Source organism: Maylandia zebra, linkage group LG13 (assembly GCF_041146795.1).
Source record: "Maylandia zebra isolate NMK-2024a linkage group LG13, Mzebra_GT3a, whole genome shotgun sequence".
Taxonomy (NCBI): Eukaryota; Metazoa; Chordata; class Actinopteri; order Cichliformes; family Cichlidae; genus Maylandia; species Maylandia zebra.
The window spans coordinates 7,115,441-7,134,615 of record NC_135179.1 but is presented as its reverse complement, the minus strand read 5'-3'; positions in this window follow the sequence as shown (position 1 = coordinate 7,134,615).

The following is a 19,175-nucleotide window of genomic DNA, read 5'->3' as shown; positions in this document are numbered from 1 at the left end:
GCTTGTATCCGCGATCTCGTTCTTTCGGTCACTACCCACAGCTCGTGGCCATAGGTGAGGGTAGGGACGTAGATCGACCGGTAAATTGAGAGCTTCGCTTTTACACTCAGCTCCCTCTTCACCACGACTGACCGGTGCAGCGTCCGCATTACTGCAGCCGCAGCCCCAATCCGTCTGTCGATCTCCAGCTCCCTTCTCCCATCACTCGCGAACAAGACCCCGAGATACTTGAACTCCTCCACTTGGGGCAGGAACTCATCCCCGACCCGGAGTGGGCACTCCACCCTTTTCCGGCTGAGAACCATGGCCTCAGATTTGGAGGTGCTGATCCTCATTCCCGCTGCGTTACACTCGGCTGCGAACCGCTCCAGTGCGAGCTGGAGGCCCTCACCCGATGAAGCCAACAGAACCACATCATCCGCAAAAATCAGAGATGAGATTCTGAGGCCACCAAAGCGAAAGCCCTCCGCCACTTGGCTGCGCCTAGAAATCCTGTCCATAAAAATTATGAACAGAACCGGAGACAAAGGGCAGCCTTGGCGGAGCCCATCACCCACCGGGAACGAGTCCGACTTATTGCCGGCAATGCGAACCAAGCTCTTGCAACGGTTGTATAGGGATTGAATGGCCCGTAGCAATGGGCCAGACACCCCATACTCGCGCAACACCTCCCACAGGACGCCCCGAGGGACACGGTCGAATGCCTTCTCCAGGTCCACAAAACACATGTAGACTGGTTGGGCAAACTCCCATGCACCCTCAAGTATCCTCGAGAGGACAAAGAGCTGGTCCAGTGTTCCGCGACCAGGACGAAAACCGCATTGTTCCTCCTGTATCCGAGGTTCGACTAGCGGACGAACCCTCCTCTCCAGCACCCTGGCATAGACTTTCCCGGGGAGGCTGAGGAGTGTGATCCCCCTGTAGTTGGAACACACCCTCCGGTCCCCCTTCTTGAAGATGGGGACCACCACCCCGGTCTGCCAGTCCACAGGTACTGCCCCTGATCTCCACGCAACATTGCAGAGACGTGTCAACCAAGACAGCCCTACAACGTCCAGAGCCTTCAGGAACTCGGGGCGGACCTCATCGACACCAGGGGCTCTGCCACCAAGGAGTTGTTTAACTGCCTCAGTGACCTCGCCCCCGGAAATCGGTGGGTCACACCCCTCATCCCCAGACTCTGCTTCCTCCCCGGAAGACGTGTCAGTGGGATTAAGGAGGTCCTCGAAGTATTCCTTCCACCGCCCGACAATTTTCTCAGTCGACGTCAACAGCGCTCCGCCAGCACTATACACAGTGCAGGTAGAGCACCGCTTTCCCCTCCCGAGACGCCTGACGGTTTGCCAGAATCTCTTCGAGGCAGTCCGAAAGTCTTTTTCCATGGCCTCTCCGAACTCCTCCCACACCCGAGTTTTTGCTTCAGCCACTGCCCGAGCCGCATTCCGCTTGGCCTGTCGATACCTGTCGGCTGCCTCCGGAGTCCCACAGGCTAACCAAGCCCGATAGGCCTCCTTCTTCAGCCTGGTGGCTCCCTTCACCTCTGGTGTCCACCATTTGGTTCGGGGATTACCACCACGGCAGGCACCAACCACCTTGCGGCCGCAGCTCAATGCAGCAGCTTCGGCAATGGAGACGCTGAACATGGTCCATTCGGACTCAATGTCCCCAGTCTCCCTCGGAATGCTGTTGAAGCTCTGCCGGAGGTGTGCGTTGAAGATCTCGCGGACTGGGGCCTCTGCTAGACGTTCCCAGCACACCCTCACTACGCGTTTAGGTGCACCAGGTCTGTCCAGCGTCCTCCCCCGCCACCTGATCCAACTCACCACCAGGTGGTGATCAGTTGACAGCTCAGCCCCTCTCTTTACCCGAGTGTCCAGAACATATGGTCGCAGGTCTGGTGATACGATTACAAAATCGATCATCGACCTACGGCCTAGAGCATCCTGGTGCCACGTGCACTTATGGACACTCTTATGTTCGAACAGGGTGTTCGTTATGGCCAAACTGTGATTAGCACAGAAGTCCAATAACAAAGCACCGCTCGGGTTCAGATCAGGGAGGCCGTTCCTCCCAATCACGCCCCTCCAGGTCTCGCTGTCGTTACCCACGTGAGCATTGAAGTCTCCCAGCAGGACAACAGAGTCTCCAGGTGGAGCACCTTCCAGCACCCCCCCCCAGGGACTCTAAGAAGGCTGGGTACTCCGAACTGCCACTCGGCGCATAAGCGCAGATGACAGTCAGGACCCGTTCCCCGACCCTAAGGCGCAGGGAACAAACCCTCTCGTCCACCGGGAAAAACCCCAACGTACCGGCAGCAAGCCGAGGGGATATAAGAATACCCACCCCAGCCCGCCGCCTCTCACCAGGGGCAACTCCAGACTGAGACAGAGTCCAGCCCCTCTCCAGGAGACTGGTTCCAGAGCCCAGACAATGCGTAGAGGTGAGCCCAACTATATCTAGCCGGTACCTCTCAACCTCACGCACCAACTCAGGCTCCTTCCCCACCAGAGAGGTGACATTCCATGTCCCTATTGCCAGTCTTGGCAGCCGGGGGTCGGTCCGCCAGGGCCTCCGCTCCTGGCCGCCACCCGACTCACAATGCACCCGACCCCTATGGCGCCTCCTGCGGGTGGTGGGCCTGCGGGAGGATGGGCCCATGTCTCCTCTTCGGGCTGTGCCCGGCCGGGCCCCATGGACTAAGGCCCGGCCACCAGACGCTCGCCCTCGGGCACCCTCCCCGGGCCTGGCTCCAGGGCGGGGCCCCGGTAACCCTATCCCGGGCAGGGTAAACTGTTCCCTCGATATTCTTTTCATGGGGGTCTTCTGAATCGCTCTTTGTCTGGTCCCTCACCCAGGACCAGTTTGCCATGGGAGACCCTACCAGGGGGCAAAAGCCCCCAGACAACATAGCCCCTGGGATCCCTGGGACACACAAACCCCTCCACCACGATAAGGTAGCGATTCAATAGATGGTCATAAATGAGAGAATTACCGTAATAATTGACATCCTGCATGAAGAAGCTTTAATGAGTGTTGGTCTGAGCCAGTAGCCCTTGGGGGAAAATAAACAACGTATTTATTAAATAAAATGGAACATGACGAAGGTTGTTATGCTCAGTCGGGTTCCTTTTTAGGATCCCCTTTGTTAATTGTTAAAGCTGATCATGTGTGACGTAACAGCTTGTAGAAGACACAAGTGATCTGGTTACATAATGCAAAACTGTTGAGGTTACCGTGATATTTTATAGATGGATCTATCAATACAGCCATGTATAGTAATCATGGTCCAGTTGAAGGACTGACTGCTACAGTATGTATATGTTTGTGTTTCATAAGCCTGAAATAGAAAGGAAACGTGTGGGTGTGTTATTGTCACAGACAGGTAATCACCTGCGGCAATCCTTAATTACATATATAGATCGGCTGAGGACATACAAGTAGCTGTGGCTCTACACCTTCCAATCTAACTGGCAAGGTCACTGCAATGACAGTAACACTAACATGTAGCTGCCTTGCAATGCAGTTAATACAGTTGAATATCAGCAACTGGCAAAAGCCCCCCCCCCCACAGCAATGCAAGTATAGGGTAAAAGAAAGAAAAGGATCTTTAAGATTAATAAGATTAACTAAGGGATGATTTCCAAGCTGTGTGATCCTCTGCACATCCTAGAAGGCTAAGCAAAAGCCTGCTTATTCATTCATTCATTCATTCATGTGTAAAGTGAAAAAAATGAGACACTACTGGTCTGAAATGTTTAGTTTTAATTTCACGATCTTCTCCTCTATGATTACATGTTTTCATGGAGACACGCAAAACCATGCAGATTTTTGGGAGAATCCATTTTCCATCCAGATTCCATTCACACATGCTTAAATAGCTGTACCACTGAAAAAAAAATGCTGCCTGGTATATCACTGACAATTCTGTGCTGCTTTGTATTTTTTTTTTCTTTTTCAATGGCTAGGTTTAATAATGATGCATTGTGATGACCTTGATTTCCCCCAATACACATTCTCTGTGCTTCTCTTGGTGACAATATTGCGGTGTGACAGTTTCGTGTTGTTCTGATGTCTCTTTCCCCTCAGCTTTCACTCTCAGCTTGTAAGAGTTTAACCAGCGGCTCCCTGTGAGCTCAAGTGTAATTACAACAGCAATAACATCAGCTCAGCTGTTTTGTCTGACAAGAAAACTACTTTGCAAACACAGACATACTTGTTATACTTAATTGAGGTTTGGATTTGTACTACTGCAGAACTTTTTTTTGGGTTTTCATTATGTGGACAAGCATACAACATTGAATCACGTCTGTAAAATGAAAGACATTGATGGAGCAACCCTGCAAGCTAATTCAATATGTGTGTGTATGCATGTTATATATATATATATATATATATATATATTAGTGCTGTCAAAATTATCGCGTTAATTGTTAAGATCAACGCGAAATGTTTAATGCATTAAAAAAATTTAACGCTGATTTTGTTTTTTTATTAATTTCCTGTAATCTAAGACCTTTAAATTCATGAGCACCTCTGGAGGAGGGGGCAACAGTGTGCTATGCTGGCGTTTGGCCTGACAGAAATGATTAGAAGAAGAAGAAGAAGTGACACTATGCTACTATCTAGCTAACACTAGCTAACACACGCAAGCATGGACAAGGGTGGACTTTTGGGTGGAAAGTTTCTCTTTAAGAAGTTGCCTGATGGCTTGTTGGACAAAACGAGAGTAAGATGCACAATTTGCAAAGCTGAATTCAAGTACCACAGAAGCAGTTCATCACTGGCGTATCACCTGAGAGCAAAACACCCAACTGAATCCACCTCTACGGGACCTCGCCAGTCTACGCTTCAGGAGTATGGTGCTTGTGGACGAATAACAAAAAATGTGAGAGAAAAGGTAACCAATTCCTTGGTTGTTTGGATAGCTAAAAACTGCCGACCAGTTAGCATAGTAGAAGATGATGGACTGAGAGAAGTCATTCGTGCTGCATCAGGAGATGAGTGTTACAATCTGCCCTCGAGAGGAACCATTGTGTCGAGACTGCACACTTTGTATGGGGACCAGAGGGCTCAGCAGTCCAGCAAGCTTGTGCAAGTAAGGAATGTCGCTCTCACCGGAGACCACTGGACTTCGGTGAACAACGATAATTACTTAAAATATAAAGAATAAAAAAATGTAATTGGAGCCAGGCTATTAATAAAGTAATTGAGATTAATCGCAATTAATAACAGAAAATTGTGAGATTAGTTAGTTAATTTTTTTTAATCTATTGACAGCACTAATATATATATATATATATATATATATATATATGGAATATGGATGTGAAAATATGGGGGAGGAAATACTCTTACAAAGAGAGGGAACCACTGAATTTTCCCAGAAGGCCTCTGAGTATGGAAATTTCATTAGTAATTGATCCAAAATGCACTGAAGCACACATGCTTAAAAAAAAAAAAAAGAAGAAGAAAAAGACTACATTAATTTTCATTGCAGACACTGTGGGGCTTCAATGGTTTCAGACTGAAATTATTTCGAAGCTTTATGCTCCCAGACATTAGTATTGAGTTTGGTTTTACTTTTCAACTTTTAAGACAAATTACATCTCAATGAGTACTTACACACAAGTAATACCAACAAAGAAGAGAAAAGCTGGCCAGAAGTTGTGAAATCCAATGACTGTCAAACCTGCCATTTTGGAATTTGAAATAAATGAATAAATATAAGCTGTCTTTTTAGTACTGATATTCTGTTTGTAAGTGATTAACAAGGCAAATGGAAGTGGAGGGGCTGGTACATATCCATTGTAAGACAGGTGTGACCTGTTGTAGAAATGAAGGGCAGAAAGAGCAGGGTCAGGTGATGGGCAAGGAAGGGAACCTTTTAGGCACAGACTGATGGGGAGATGGATATGATCCCAAAATCTATGTGTCAGTTTCCTTTACCAAGTTTCCATAATTAATTTAGGATAAATGGCAAATGTTGTCTAGTTACAGATATTTGTTATATATAGACATATATAATAAAAACAGATGTAGAATGTCACTGCAAATTAAAACAACACTTCAAATTGTCAAAAATTAGATTAAACACATGCTCTGAACAAGATTGCTATGTGCAGGTCTGGTGTCGAAACTTTCTGTAGAGTTTTCTCTAAGCTCAGTTTTTTGTTATCTCAGATTCTATTACATGACCGATCTACTAAAGCTCCAAACAAAAAGTTAGAAAAAACTGTAAGGAAGTGGTTATTCCGAGCACAATGTTGTTTTAGTGTAACATAATTAGAAAATAAAGTTTGATCTGAAGATATTTTATACACTTCCAAACTCTTGCCTGGCAGTGTTAACTGCGCAGACTAGAAAACACAGCTAAAAACTTGTGTTTATACTCATTCAGTTTCCATTATTGTGTAACATAATGATAGCGATTATCAGAATTGTCTTTCCGTTTTTTTCTTTTTAACTTCCCCAGATGGATGAAAATCGCAAGAAAAAGGTCTGGGTAAGGGTCTCAAGTAGCACTATGACTTTTTGCAAAACAGCCAACTAGAATTAAAATATGCTGTTTGAAAATGCAGCCTGTAGCTCCATTAAAAAAAAGCTTGGAGCTGCCAGTGGCTCTCGGTGTGAAGAGAACAACCTGGTAATGAACTGTCAATTAGCCTGGATAACAAAGCTAACAAGATGAGACATAGGGACGCAGACACGGTGGATGTGTGTATGTGTGTCAGCAAGGGATGGGAATTATATGTTTGATGTTTTGCCGTTGTATGCATTAATGTGTGTTATGAACAGTAGTGGGCAGGTGTGTATTTGTCTGTGTCTTTGTATCTGTCTGTTGACAGCCTGAGAAGCTGACCCAGTAAGTGTCAGACCTGATTTGTCAGCATGTTGTACAGTGTGAGCATATTTATGTGTCAGTATGATCAGAAAGAAAAAAAGGAGACAGACTTAACTTGACTAATGAAGCTAACAAGACACAGTGTGTATGTGACCAGGAAAGAACAGAGAAGTAATATGAGCATCTGCAGTGCTTGTTATACACTGTAATTTGATTTATGCAGATAATGTAGGTGTTAATCTGACTATTCAATTAAATTTTATTTATACAGCTCAAAATCACCAAAACAGTTGCATTAAGGCGCTTTACATTGTGAAGTAAACACCCTACAATAACACAAAGAAAACAGAAAACCCCAATCATATGGCCCCCTATGAGCAAGCTCTTTGGCGAGCGATTAAGAATAAGTAATCGATAAATGCAGAGGTGTATAAACACACAGTGAGTGAGAAAGTAACTGAAGAAGAAACACTCAGAGCATCATGAGAATCCCCCAGCAGCCTAAACCTATGGCCACGTAACTAAGGGAGGATTTGGGGTCAACTGATCCAGCCTTATGAAAAATGGGAATTTTAAGCCAAATCTTAAAAGTAGAGATAGTGTATGTCTCCCATATCTAAATTGGAAGCTGGTTCCATAGAAGAGGGACCGGTAAACTGAAGGCTCTCCCTCCCATTTTACTTTTGAAACTATAGGGCTTTTCAAGGAGCTTTTAGTGCAACCCAATAATAATGAATTTCAATAGTGCTGCCTAGAAGTCTGAACTAACCAAATGAAATGAGAAAGAAAATGATGCTAAAGGGGACTATCATGTTAAAATATCATGTCAAGAAGTCCCGATCAACCAACCATGAGGGATGACTTGAGAATGAGACTACCCCGATGTAGATCTCAGGTCAATGCTTCTAAATGGTGAAAAAATGTACAACTAATCATGGTGTAATCAAGTTGGTAGGCACAGGACAAACTGCAGCCAAATGACAAAAATAAGGTACTTTGTGACTGCAGTAAATATCAGTAGAACCACAAGCTGCCCATGAACATACAAAGGCTACATTCATTCTTAACTGTTTTCTTTCTAGAAGGTTTCACTTCAATCTGACTCAAATACACAATTTACCTTCAGTGCTTCAGTGTTTGCTTCCTCTAAATCCACTATTTGTTTATGTCAGCATCGCTTTTGTTTCTCTTCCATACCTTGTCTTTGCACATCCCTCATTCTTCTGTCATTTGCATGTGTGTGTTTGTGTGTCTACCAGATAACCTGTCTGAGGTACTATTGAGGTTAATGAAGGGAGACTGCATCAGGCTCCAGATCCCTTTAATAAACCTCGTCAGCTCCACCAGCCTGCTGAATGCCAATGAGTTACTCAAATGTATCGCTACACCTGTGTCAGGCAGACAGAAAAAGTCTGTGTGACAGGAAATAAGGTTTGAGTAAAGACAAGTTCAGACATTAGTAAACCGTCAGGTCATGAATGTTATTTAATGTTTAGTAATACTAAACTGACTATTGTTGTTCAAGTCCATATGGCATCAGTGTCTACATACATGACATTATTTCAGTTTTCAAACCATTTTGTCACGATGAATGATTGTTTTCTGCAAACTGCTATTTTACCTACTCAGTCATCAAAGGGTGTGAGAGGGCTGAGGATGATCCAAGCACAGACGTTCACACGTGGCATAACTCCAGAACAAAAGAGACAAATCAAGTTACATTTCACATTAGGTTAGAGACTAAATTGTTGACACTTATATTTATATTACAGCTCTGAACCAACATGGACGTAAACAATAGTTTTAGTGGTTGGAAGAGGCATACAATTGCAAGTTTGTACTTCCACATGTATGTGACCCAGACCACCTCTAAATCTGGGAATCATTTGTGTCTTCTTCAGCCTAGTACTTGCATCAATTTGTGACTGGATCACAGATGTCACACTTTTTGTGAGACTGCAAAGCATCTTTATCTTGAGGCTACAATTGAATTCAATCTAACATTTTGAGACAATGTCTGGTATTTTGATTGACTTTGGTTGACAAAAGATAACACAAGAAAAGGATGGCTCCAAAACAAAAACAAAAAACAAATAAGCTCATCTGTAGGTGCATTCTTACAGACACAGTTTAACAGCTATTGCATTTAAAGACCATAGTGATGCTTAACCTCTAACTCTCATGAGATGTGCAAGTTGCGGACATATTAAAAAGAAATCTTTAATGATTGATTGATAATACTTTATTTATCCCGAGGGAAATTGTTTTTTGAGGTGAAATTAAATATTCTTAAGGCAACAAAAAAAGACAAATTGAACTTGTTAGGCTCGACAATTTAACTCTGTTGTATGTATAAGTGAGATTTTGCCTCACTTTTTGCCTCTATTTTATGTTCTATATTTCCTGACTAGCCATGTGGCAAAATCAGCGGCACAGGGGCAAAGATGTTACAGAGCAAGATGGAATGGAAATGCAGAGAGAGTGGAAAATATGTTAGTAATAGTGGGGAATTGACACTGAAGCAGGGAAAAAAAAGAACACAAATTAACTTAAGTGATAGAGATATTTGATGTAGTCATTTGTAAAGTTATGTTTTCAAGGGACTAGTGATGTGTCGGTTGCGAACGAAATGGCTCTTAGAGCCGTATCTTTGACGTGAACAACGTCAAAGATCGCAAGCCGTGGGTTTGTTTTGTTTTTTCTTTCTCTCACCCTCTGTCTCGCACTTTTTTTCCGCTTCACTCCGCACGCGAGTCTTGTGCTTTGCGCTGGGAAGAGGGGGGAGGGGCGGTAGTTACACTCGCAGTAGCACAGGAACAGAGCCGGAGAGACAGAGAAAGAGAGCCAGGGACAACAACATCACACTAGAAAGGTATAGTAATCATCCACAACTATTTTCAGTTGCGGATGATAAAGGATTCAGAAAGTTTATTCATGCAGGCCTATATGACAGAGAATGTGCATCTTCTTTTTGTTTTCATATTTTAATTTATATTTAATTGTGTTGTGGTTTGCAGTGTTTTGTGTTGTTTCACTTTAAATGTCTTTAAAAGGAAAAAGCTGAAAATTTAAATAGTTAAAAGTTGAAATGTGAATAGTTGGTTTTTGTATTATATGATTTATTTATTACATTTCATGTGGAGTGAATAAATAAAATTATATTTACGGTGGCCCCTAGAGACAAAGCATGTAAAAACTCCAAAACACGTAAAAACTCAGAAGCACATAAAAACTCAAAACATGTAGAAAAGACAACAGAAGTGCTCCAGGATGCTAGGCGCAGTGTTGAGCTTTTGTTACCTAGAGGCTACACAAGCCAGCAAGTACCAACGACCGGATTTGGCGTGTGGTAGTAACAGGTAAATTAACATTTTTTTAATTATTTGAATATATATATGAATGCTTGTGTATAAATACACAAACAATACACATATGCTTTCAATTGTGTAATTTAAGTGATCTAGGTAGCTCTGTTTTGGAAGTTCAGTTAACGCTAGAAATGTGTTTTGGAGTTTGTACGTGTTTTGTCTCTAAGGGCCACTGTATATATTTAAATATAAACATATATAAATAAAACCACTTTTTTTACATTAGTGATTCCTTTTGTGCATAATTTTATATTATTGTTAATAATAAATAAATTAAAGCAACAAAACAACCCGAAGAGCCGGTTCGGAGCCAAAAGAGTGAGCCGAGCCGGAAATCCCATCACTACAAGGGACTTTATGCAGCTATACCCTTAATGAGTACCATAGGAACTAGAAGAGTAAGCAACAGACCGGTGCTGTTAATAAAACACAATTGATTAACTGATCATCAGCAGGTGTAACCATCTGCACCTTCTGTTGCTTTGCCAGTATAGTGGTAAAAATGTACTTAAGTGTCTTTTCAAATCACAATTACATGTGATTCAAATTATTTGTAACTGGGTTGACCTCAAAAGGATTTTAGTGAGATATAAATCCTCACTAATGACTGTGATTTCATGCCTGAGGTGCAAACTTGTATTTTCTGATATATTTAAGTAATCCACTAGCAGAATAACTTAGACATACAATTACAGACATGCAATTATTATAGGTCAATTTTTTCAAGTTATGACCCAAAGGGCGCCCGACTGACAGAATTTCCCCGGTTGCCATTTAACATAACATTCATATTTTTGAATCGTGGGAAGTAGCCAGACCCTTTAGAACAAACATGTTTGTATTGCCAAATACATTTAGAATTGTTTCTGTTGGTCCCTACCAATACGTATTATTAGTATTATTATTATTAAAAAGCAATTATGTTGCTTTGCACCATTTGCTATAAATGGTTACTGAATACCAGATTATAAATAAGATTATTTAAAGCAATGCAACCACATAACAATGCACTTTTTCTTTTATGTTTTTTTTGTGATTATACTAAATTCTGGGAAAATGTTGCACAAAACATCAGTGGTATATTGCATAAATGCTTTCGTTTCTTTACCTTTTACCAGCATGAATTATTGGCCCTCAGTCCATGCTTTCCAATCTTGCAATCTTGTGCCTGGTAAAACAAAAAGTTGAAATAACTTGATGTTTTCATAAGAGCATGTGAGAAACAGTCTCACACACTTTAATACTTCATGCTACTTCCACTTTCAGTATTTCAATGCCAACTCTGGACACAGACAGGAGTAACTAACCTGCAGGTGATTGTTCATTTGACTGCTGCACTTCTCCTCACTGCCCTGTGTGATTCTTCCCAACATGGAGGTATAATCTTAGAACTTATTTTAGTGATGTGCTCCAGGGCCTGAAAAAGATAAATGAAGTGAAAAATAAAAGGTGACAGTCTTGGTGACGCACTGAACCACTCATGCTATAGTGGTCAGAATGAATAAATAACCAGTTTTTCCATTTGCAGTAGTAGCTGACAGGAACATGACAAAATCATCTGTCCCTGTGTGTACATCTGATTATGCACTTGCATTTGGAGTTAGATTGTGTTCAGCTGAAAGTCCTTCACATACAGCACAGAAAGAGATTTGGTGGTTGCAAGAAATTAAAGAACACGTAGTGCTTCTCATACTGGTGTCATGAAAGAACAGCTCGATTTTTTTCTTGGTATTTGCTACTCTCTTACGAGAGCATTCTGTATACCCAACCTCTTCACACACACACACACCTGTACTTGGTGCAAGTTCCCCAATGAAATGCCTTCCTTGTACTTGAAGAAAAACTTTAAAGTAGCTGATATTTCTTTCTAGCTTGCATTCATATGAGTATAGATCTCTGCAGAGCCATACATCTAAATATGTACAGCAGACAGACAAAGGGAAAATAATACAAAGGAGGAGGAAGTGTAAGAGAAAGGAGGAAGGAGGGGAGAGGGAGGGCAGGAGGAAATTGTGATTGCATTCATTTTGTAGTCAGATTTTTTTGTGTCTCTAAAAGGGGGAAGGAACCATCTCCATTTAGATTGCTTTCCCTGGTAACGAAGAGGACACACACACATGCAAATAAACTTATGCTGAGTTTCAGTCTTTTACCTCTGTTATACTGATCAAATGAAATACCAGAATACCTGTACAAAATGTTATGTTGCGGTAGGGGGGGGGAATCAAATGATAAACTGAATGCTGATTCTTCCCACACTAATATGTTGGTGATTTTTGTGAACTATAGCATAAACTTCTCATTGACTACAAAAATGAATCACAATGAAATAAAAAAAAAATCTCTCTCTTTCCCGTTTGACGCTGCGATGGACTGGCAACATGCTCGGCGTGGCCCCTGCCTTCGACCCAATGTCAGCCGCCCCAAATTATATATATATATATATATATATATATATATATATATATATATATATATATATATATATATATATATATATATATATATATATATATATATATATATCATATCATCATTACTTTTTCCATATGTTTTTGTATCATGTTCACAATAGAAAATTTTGGGTAAACTCACAGGTCATAACCAAATTGTTCCATAGGAACACTGAACAATTTAGGTTTCTCATGTGATACCATACACACATTGTTCAAGAGTTGTCCGCCATATTGGATCTGATTCAATCACCGGCTGCTATGGAAAAATCTGGAGGGTACTGGCTATAGATGGGTGAAACTGGTTGCAAAGAAGTTGCAATCAAGGTCACTGACTGGTCTGTAGGTCTGTATGAATGGCGGGGTGCGCCAATGGTTTAAGAAACAGGACCCTGAAGTAGACCCAGAGGAACACAAGGCGAGCCTTTATTGTGGCTGATAGCACAAGAAAAACATGAAACTAGGAAAACTAAGAAGACTATGAACACTGTGTTAACTAAATGATTATGAAACTCAGTGAAAAAATATGAAAAACTATGAGCACTGAGTAAACTAGGAATTCTATGAAACACAGTGACACAATGAGGAAAACCTATGAAGTCTCTGGTGTGGATAACAGACGACGTGGCAATAACTGAACAGAAACAGACTGACTAAAAACACACAAGGGTGATTAGGGGGAGTGAAAACACATGAGGAAACAGCTGATAAACATGAACCTAATGATGCTACAGGCGAAGTGAAACTAAACACAATGAACAAAGAACACAAGACTCTTTCAAAATATAACAGGACACATGGAAAAAATATAATAATCAAAGTAAAAAACTAAAATACACAAAACACTGGGTCACAGACCTAGTACAGTGACAGTCAGCTTCCAGCGACCACTTGTAAGCAGTCGAGAAATACTTTTTTTTTCACGACTGATTTCACATTGTCACCTTGAATGGCACTTCTCCAACGCAGTCACGTCACGACAAAACCTCAAAAGATCTCATATGCTGTGTTTAACCTTTATTGTATTTCCGTGTGCAACCATCTTTGAAAGACTAAATAATAGTTTTAAGATCAAATAATGCATTCAGTGCAAACCAATAAATACCCTGTTAAACTTGTGTCCTTGCACATGGAATGCACCTCTAAAAGATGCAAAATCAGAAAATGAATAAATTAATCTAACCAATGTAGAGTTGTAGGTGAAATGAACAAAACAATACCTAAAAGTGTCATGATCATTTTAAAAATAAACAGACAAACAAATAGACACATTAAAGAAGCTAAAAATTCTGCATTTCTTCTTATATCATTCAGCCCTCACTCGCTTTAATCAAGTCGTCATGATTTCTAACGATTTCTTAATGAATTCTGTACAAAAAACTAAGCAAACCAAACCAAGAACTGACCTGGAGCGAGGTCTATGTTCCACTGACCTTCAAACAGACTAAAAGTATGTGGCGTGGACAATAACAAGCCTGACAATATTAATACATTATACCATTTGAATTTATAGTATACCCCCCAATGTTGTATGTTGCTATGTTACTTATCAATATGTTACTTACCATTCACCTGGTAAAGTTTGGTAAATGTAGAATACATTTCACTTGGAAGTCATGGTAATTTTTCTTTTTCTTTATGTAAAGTCTGACCTTTGTTCTTCATAGTTACTCTACAGTGATTCTTTAATATAAATACTTCAAAAGTTTAATTTGCCATTCTTCCACATAAATAAAATAGACTAGGTTATCAAAGTTTTTTTTTCTCTTCACTATCATCATTCCCCCACAGTCAAGCTTTCTTTTATTCAAGGTTTCATTAAAATAGTAAAATTGAGTTGTCAGTTGTCAGAACAGTAAAAAAGTGTCCAGTGTAACATCATTTAACTGAAGAATTAATTAACTCTCGCTGGCAGTATTTATAATATGTGAGGGCAGAGGGTTGGTCTGTAGTTTTTAAGTATCACAGAGTTCGTCTGCAGAATAATTCAGCTGTTGAATGAAGCCCTTTTTTTCCCCTCTCAACCAATGTCGATGTGTGTTCAGGGTACAGAGTGATTGCAATGAGAAAGCTTGACCTGAAAACTGAAAGTAGGCAGAGAGCACTACAATTGCTAGTTAGTCTACACAGTAAAAGGCTGCAAAGTGAAAGAGAAGCAAATCCAGGGCTTTTCTTCTTTTCTTTATTTCAAAGTATACTGTCATGACATGGATTTGTGATTTTACAGTTGCTAAAATTAAAGTTTTCATCATGTTCAAAACACATACCACAAAAATATAATTGTATTTAGATATAGAATTATGAGTTAAGGTATTATAATTTGAACCATCTGTCATGGTCCTGCGGCCATGACTCAGTGACTTTGTGTTTATGTTCTTTATTGTTATTATTCTCTTTATTATTCATGGGCTGTTTTGGGATGGTTTGTGTTTTGGGATTTTAGGTACTGGGTTCTGAGTTTGTGCTCCCTCTATTGGTCCCTGGTGTTAGTGTTCCCCTGTCTCGTCAGGTTAATCAGGTCCAGCTGTGTCTCCCACCTGTGTGTGATTTCCCAGTGTCTCTTTGTGTACTTATAGTGTGTGTTTGCCTCTGTTCCTCGTCGCGTCGTCTGTGTTCGTACCCGGTGAATTTCCCTGCGTGCTCTCCCTGCTGTTCTCCCTGCTGTTCTCCCTTCATGTTCAGGTTTGCCACTCCTTTGTGTAGTTTCTCCCAGTTTAGTTCGTCCTTAGTTCTGTTTGCCATCTCCACTTTATGTTCAGTATTGTCAATAAATCACCCTTCACGTCTGAAATAGTGCTGCGTTTGAGTCCTCCTTCCACTCTTCACACGGCTGCTGCCCCGAGCCGTGACAGTACGACGCGACCACAAGATGGACCCAGCAGCGCTTAATCCGTCCAGGGAGCTACGGGAGACGCTCATCGATGCCACACAGGAGCTGATCGACCTGTGGCTGGAAAGCCCGGGTGGCACGTCCCAGCGCGCTATAGAGAGGTGGCTACAGCGTCTGGTGACCGGTCTCCCATGGCTTCTGGACTCGCTCTGTTCGTGGGAGCGGGAGTTTCTCCTTTTGGACCTTGGACTTCACCCCCCGTCTGCATTTACTTTCGAGCAGCCCGAGGCGGTGAGTGAGCGGGATGCATTGGCTTCCCCAGATTCCGGGACTTTGTTTTCTGGGGCTATTCAGAGCGGGATGGGAGACTGTACGGGTCGCTTACCTACCTTCGTGGTAACATATCCTTCGCAAGTGGGCGTGTACAAACCCTCTGTAAAACCGAGAGACTGTTTCTCTGCCGCCCCTTCTGAGCCAGGACTTTGTCGCCATTCTCCGGCTCAGTTCTGTGTCCAGCCACAAGCCTCCCAGTCTGTAGCTCAACCGCTAGCCTCCCCAAGGACACAATTACCTGTTCTGCCGCCGCTCCAGTTAGCCACTCAGCCACCACCACCGCTTGCATCACCGCAACCCGTAGTTCAGTTAATGGCTGAGTCACAATATTCACACTGTTTTTCCACCGCTGTTTCTAAGCAGGGAGATGAACTGTTTTACAACGGACCTGTTCCTCAAAAGCTGGCAACGTTAGAGACTGTTGCTCACTCCGGGGCTTCCCCAGAGGCTGGGTTACTGCCCTCAGCTTACTCTGGACCCCTGGAGGCCAAGATGCCAGCTGTGAACTGCACCGGGCTGTCACTGCCTGAGCAGGGTCAGTGCTCTGCGCAGCTGCAGCCCTCTGTATGTGTGCCAGAGGCCCACGTGCCTCTTGGTTTTGTTTCGTGTGTGCCAGAGGCCCACGTGCCTCCTAGTTTTGTTTCGTGTGTGCCAGAGGCCCACGTGCCTCCTAGTTTTGTTTCGTGTGTGCCAGAGGCCCACGTGCCTCCTAGTTTTGTTTCGTGTGTGCCAGAGGCCCACGTGCCTCCTAGTTTTGTTTCATGTGCGCCTGAGGCCCACGTGCCTCCTAGTTTTGTTTTGTGTGTGCCGGGGGCCCCGGTGCACGCTGGTTCTGCGGCTGTTTTTGCTCGGGGGCCCGAGGAGCCCGTCCAGCCTCCTGCTTCGCCTGCTGGGGGGCCCGAGGAGCCCGTCCAGCCTCCTGCTTCGCTAGCTGGGGGGCCCGAGGAGCCCGTCCGGCCTCATGCCACACCGGCTGCCACGTCGGCTGGGGGGCCCGAGGAGCCCGTCCGGCCTCCTGTGGCTGCTTCTCCACCTGTGGCTGCTTCTCCACCTGTGGCTGCAGCGCCGCCTCCTGCAGTACCACCACCGGCAGTGCTACCGCCTGCTACGGCCACACCTCAGCCTGAGGACGCATCCTCACCTGGCCCGGCTTCATCCTCGCCTGGTCCAGCTTCAGCTTCATCCACGCCTGGTCCGGCTTCAGCTTCATCCACGCCCGGTCCAGCTTCATCTTCGCCTGGCCCAGCTTCAGCTTCAGCCTCGCCTGGTCCAGCTTCAGCCTCGCCTGGTCCAGCTTCATCCTCGCCTGGTCCAGCTTCAGCTTCATCCTCGCCTGGTCCAGCTTCAGCTTCATCCACGCCTGGCCCGGTTTCATCCACGCCTGGCCCGGTTTCATCCTCGCCTGGTCCAGCTTCAGCTTCTGCTTCAGCCTCGCCCGGCCCGGCTTCGGCTACAGCTTCGTCCTCGCCCGGCCCAGCTTCATCCTCGTCTGGTCCAGCCTTCGTGTCTGCATCCTCGTCTGGTCCAGCCTTCGTGTCTGCATCTTCAGCATCCGCACCATTGCCTGCAGCAGCGTCTTCAGCATCCGCTCCATCGCCTGCAGCAGCGTCTTCAGCATCTTCGCCCGCTGCGGCCCCGGCTTCCGTGCCTTCAGCCTCGCCTGGCCCAGCCTCGTTTGGGTCTGGAGCTAAACAGCCGTTTTCTAGACCACTGGCTAGGCTACTGGCCGGGCGCCGTCGCCTGACTGGCCGCCGTTGCCTTCCGCACGGCCGGCCCCCGGACCGCCATCGCCTGAGCGGCCGCCGTTGCCTTCCGCACGGCCGGCCCCCGGACCGCCATCGCCTGAGCGGCCGCCGTTGCCTTCCGCACGGCCGGCCCCCGGACCGCCATCGCCTGAGCGGCCGCCGTTGCCTTCCGCACGGCCGGCCCCCTGAACTTTTTGCGCGCCGTCACGGCCTTCTTCGTGGACGGCCTCCCGAACTCTTTACGCGCATGCTCTCCCTGCTGTTCTCCCTGCTGTTCTCCCTTCATGTTCAGGTTTGCCACTCCTTTGTGTAGTTTCTCCCAGTTTAGTTCGTCCTTAGTTCTGTTTGCCATCTCCACTTTATGTTCAGTATTGTCAATAAATCACCCTTCACGTCTGAAATAGTGCTGCGTTTGAGTCCTCCTTCCACTCTTCACACGGCTGCTGCCCCGAGCCGTGACACCATCACTAGCAATTTTTTATTATTTGGTGACACTAAGGCTAAAATGTTGACTTTTGAAACATGTTGCAGCAGTACTTGTATACATTTATCTTTCATGTGACATTTAGGAAAATTTTATGACTGGGAATGAATCTGAATGACAAGATTTCTTGAATTTTGTACTTGCAACAGGAAGGGGAAATATTAGCATTCTTACACACCATGCTAGCATTAAAGTAAACTTGTCTACTAAACATCGGATTGTTCCTAGACTAGAATAACTGTACTTTTAAAAACAAACAAAACTGTGTAAGATATCATTCAGATACATTGTATATGTAATTTAATTTAATTTAAATGTAATTTAAAAACACCCGTTGTTATTATTGGGCAATAAATGGCATGCAATTGATTAAAATTGAGCTGTTAAGAGTTAAGGCTGATATACCCCAATGTCACAGTATATGAAACACAAAATGGAAAATTTTGTATTATTCATGCCATTTTCTGCAACCTTGGTGAATTACACAGTAAGCTGTTTTGTGGATAAAAGCCTGGATTGGTTACTTTATTTTTGTTATTCTTTCAGCATTTTATGAGGTCAATCCTTGAGAATCTAATCCAAAAATATTCTGATCATATGTTTCAAGTCATTACAGCTTTTCTTTTTAAACTGATATGTTCAGTTCCGTCAGTTCTGCCATCTGGATGGAGTTTCTAAAGGTACATATCAGCGAGAAAAGTATTAAATAATTTGGCAGTAGTATAATAGCGTGGGCCATTGTTGGATAATGGAATATCATGCTAACTGGTTTATTTGACGCAGCAAAAATCTTCACTGGCAGAATTTTATCTAGTTTGTGTAAACAGTTTGATCAATTTAAAAACCTTTGCAAAAACACAGAGCATCAAAATTCTGAATTACCGTGTTAACACAACCAATGGGACATCACGGAGAGGAAAGACTGGAGAGGTGACGAGATGAGAGGAAAAAGATGAGCGTGTTGAGAAGGAGATGAGAGAGGAGATATAATGATGCAAGTACCCGAGATAAGTGACTTCCATCTGAGGTTGGCAGGCCCTGAACGCACACACTGGCACACAAAACCTATGCACCGCCCTGCTGTGCAGAGCCCGTGTGCCACATGACAAATGTTCGCTCTT